General features: G+C 31.9%; 1 long non-coding RNA gene across 1 annotated transcript; it reads left to right on the forward strand.

Annotated features, from left to right (window-relative positions):
• Positions 1-2,225: 2,225 nt before the first annotated feature.
• LOC124419818 lies at positions 2,226-3,503 on the forward strand. The gene is made up of 3 exons (XR_006940830.1): positions 2,226-2,543; positions 2,902-3,088; positions 3,148-3,503. It is a non-coding gene; the product is annotated as an uncharacterized LOC124419818 (long non-coding RNA).
• Positions 3,504-4,278: the final 775 nt, after the last annotated feature.

Below are 4,278 nucleotides of genomic sequence, written 5' to 3' on the forward strand. Positions count from 1 at the left end.
AGTGTGTTTTCTATACACTTATATGCGCTTAATACTAGCAATACGTTGTTGTTGTTCTTAACAGTATACAAGCAAGAGTAAAACAACAACACTTTCGTATTCATTGCTGGTAAACATTGACGAGACGTAGATTTTGTTTATCGTAAAAAAATTGTTTTAAAAAGCACTTGGAAAAAATTTGTGTTAGTTTTAAATTTCAAACTTACATTATTCGCATAAAAATTATTGTACAATAACTCACAATCTACTCTCATATAATTGAAAACGTTTTAAATACTTTTTTCTATTCATTAAAAAATATATTTGCAAAACAAAAGGGAAAATTATTTTTTTAACAAAAAATGCAAATCATATTTTTTTGCTGTGTATTTTAGTAGTGTTGTTGTTGCTTTTATAACAATTTTTTATGAAATTTTCAGAGGTTGTCTCGGATTTTTGCTCATATCTCCGTTATTTACCGACCGATTTTGCTGATTTTAAATAGCGATCTTCTCGAAAGCATGTCTAATAGAATTATTGAAGATTCGGATCTCGCCGATATCTGGGGTCCTCTAAAAACTGATTTCAACAGACAGACAGACAGACAGACAGACAGACAGACAGACAGACAGACAGACAGACAGACAGAGGGACATGGCTTAATCGACTCCGCTATCTATACTTTATAGGGTCGGAAAATAATATTATAGAAATTGCAAACGAAATGACAAACTTATATATACCCTTCTCACGAAGGTGAAGGGTATAAAAATAGTTATCTAGGAAACTATTAGAGTGGGGGGTTGGCACCACATATATGAATTAAATACAAAATTTCGTATATCTTGAAAACTGTTAGATAATTCAAAATTTTCATCGATAGACAGAATTGGCTTGGTATCTCTCATATGTAACATATTGTTAATCTGGAAAACTATTGTGCTTAGAAATTTCAAAATCGTTAAGTGGGTTATTTATTTATACTAGAGGGTTAAAAAATATTGTATATCCAAAGGCATTAGAATAAGAATTATTCTTTAAGAAATTATAATAAACATATAATAAAATTTTATAATTTAGTAACTAAATAAATAATTTTTTTGATTATGTATTTAATTTCGATAGGGGTAGCGAAGCATACGGGTATAAGCTAGTATATATATAAAAATGAATGTGTTTTTGTTTGTTCATATGTTTGTATGTTTGAACGTTATAGACTACTAAACGGCTGAACCGATTTCCTTGAAATTTTCACATCGTATTCCTGTATGTCTGGAATAGGTAATTGGCTACTTTTTATTTTGCATTTTCAAGTGGGCGAATAGCCACGCTCATAATAAGAAAATATTAAATTAGTATATCTGAGATAATATAATAGTTAGAGTCTTCAAATTTTGTCGGAGCAACTTTAGTATCAATATAATTAGTAAGGACAAAAAGTGGGCGAATTAGTATTAGGGGACGTGGCACCCCCATATAAATTAAATACAAAAAATCGAACATATTATCTACCTCCGCAAACATTAGATCTTGTATCGCTGGTGATACCGGATATTACCTATCTTTTATGGGAGTTGTATCATCCAATAATTCTATCTTGTGCTCTTCTACACTGGTTCTACCTAATCCAAATTCCTCATAACTTTTAAATTCAGTTTTCAAAATCATGTTCATCCATTTTATCCATAACCATAGGAAATCAGTAGACAATTTTTCAATATTTATTTCTTTGTTTGAAAATATTCTTGGTGCAAGTTCAAATTTAGTCCAAAAATCTACTCCAAAATAAGCTTCCTGTATCAGAGATGGACATAGGTAAAATGTTATTGGTTTCACTAAATCATCCAATTCCACCATCAATTCTACTTTGTCTATAACACCTAAAGTTTGGCCTCCAGCAGTTCTTACATTACATAATAATGGAGATATTTTCCTATCTAATCTGTCAATTATACTCTTACAATTCTTTCCTACTAGGCTTATGGAAGCGCCAGTATCCAGTAATCCTTTTACCCTCATGTCTCCAATCTTTATCTCTAAGAAAGCTCTTTTATCATTAGTCCTTTTCATGTTCATTTCACTACATCTATGAATGCATTCTTTTATATCCCTGACTATCTTCTTTTTAAGTTTAAATCTTTCCCTTGCACTTCTGGTCTTTTTCAGTTCCACATTGTCACCACTAGTATTAAAAATCCTATTCCTTACTTCAATATATCGTTTCAAACGTTCATCATAAGAACCTATAATTCCTTTTCTATTGTAAATATTCTGTTCTACTTCTACATTTCCATTTTTCTTTTCTGTCAAAACTACTTTATTATCTCTGGTCTTTTGCATTTTAGGTTCGATGTATCCACTTTGAATGATTACATTTCCGGTTGTTCGGCAGTTGTCTGTGTGGAGCGTGATTCTGCTGTCCTCATCACACTCCCCATCCTGTTTCCCGAACATTTGGGACAGTTAGGAGTAACAACTCCCATTAATCCGTCAATTATACTCTTACAATTCTTTCCTACTAGGCTTATGGAAGCGCCAGTATCCAGTAATCCTTTTACCCTCAGGTCTCCAATCTTTATCTCTAAGAAAGCTCTTTTATCATTAGTCCTTTTCATGTTCATTTCACTACATCTATGAATGCATTCTTTTATATCCCTGGCTATCTTCTTTTTAAGTTTAAAGGATTCTCTGAAATCTAATGGCTGAGCTTCCGGCTTCCTCTTTGTGGGAGCTTCATCTGATTGTCCTGACCTTTTTTCACTTTCCTCACTAACCAAAGAATCTACACCATCACTTGTTTTCCCTACGATACTCATTTTCTGTATTTCCCTAATCATTTTCGAAAAACCTTCCTCTAAACTTTCCGAATTTTCAAATCTATTTTATCTTCAAGTTCTGATCTATATCCCTTAACATTTTCAGATATCAATTCACGAATAAGGCCAGTATAAGCCCTTGGACTATTGCACGATGAAAACCCTCTTTGTGTTTGAGATATATTGGGTGGTGGAAAATCGTAGTTCTTCGGAGGAACAAAAGTTTTCGGTATTGCTCCGGTTTGTTGCCCAGAAACTGTTGTTTGTGCATGCAATGGTGGATCGTTTGATGGGTGAGTTTGTGGTGTTGATATAGTTTCCGACATATCAAAAAATGTTCCTGTTTCCCTAGGTTCCCTATCGGCATTCATTGGCGTTCTCCCTAATGACATTTTGATAATCTTTCTTTTAAAAATTCTAATTTATTGGTTTTTTAATACTTTCTGTATTTTAAAGAAATAAGTATCTTAAAAATATAATAAACAAATGGGGCATTTCACGTCAAGTGAACCAACTTTTGAAATCGATGTCTTCCGATCACGATGAAATTTGCACTAATGTTAGTTATATTGGATAGTAATTCGGACACCATTTTTCAACAAGATCGGTCAAGAACTCTCTGACTTATAGGAGGTCAAAATTTGACATTTTTGCCAAACAGGTGTTTTTTTATCCATATAACTTATTACCTATTGTTTTTAACAAAATGTGTCCCAAATAGTTTAGGTAGCTATTTATGCAATCTTTCGAAAAAAATTTAATAAAATATTTTAACATATTATCTACCTCCGCAAACATTAGATCTTGTATCGCTGGTGATACCGGATATTACCTATCTTTTATGGGAGTTGTATCATCCAATAATTCTATCTTGTGCTCTCCTACACTGGTTCTAACTAATGATTTTTTTTAAATCAAAAATATTTTTCACTTTTTTCAAAATGGGCCCTTTTTATTTTTTTATTTTTTTTAAGAAAGCTTAGGTCTTTTCCTAAGCGACATATGGTCGCTTAGTAGGATGCGAGTGGGATATCTATCAAAAAAATATTTAAAAAAATATTTAAAATTTTTGAATTTTTTTGCAAAATCAAAAACTTTGTTGACATTTAAAAAAAATGGACCCATTTTTAATTTTTTTAACACCCTTTTTGTCGCTTAGTGGGATGCGAGTGGGATATCTATAAAAAATGTTTTGTAACTCAAGACAAATGTTTTTAAATTGATTTTTTTCATATTTGTGTGTAAATGTTTTTAAAACTTTAAAAATAAAAATCACATAAACTGACCAATAATAGCCACTGGTGGGGTGCAATATGAGGCCGACTGCTATTAATTTTCACCCCCAAAATTTGTCTGAGTTTTGTATCTAGCGGCTTTTTTAGTCAATCCTTTCATTGTTAAAATATCAGGTGCCCCAGAAACAAATTTTTGGAATCAAGTGGAAATATTTTATGGCCCTTCTCCGAAGTACCAGTTTATTTAT

The sequence above is a fragment of the Lucilia cuprina genome, chromosome 4 (assembly GCF_022045245.1).
Source record: "Lucilia cuprina isolate Lc7/37 chromosome 4, ASM2204524v1, whole genome shotgun sequence".
NCBI classification, from domain to species: domain Eukaryota; kingdom Metazoa; phylum Arthropoda; class Insecta; order Diptera; family Calliphoridae; genus Lucilia; species Lucilia cuprina.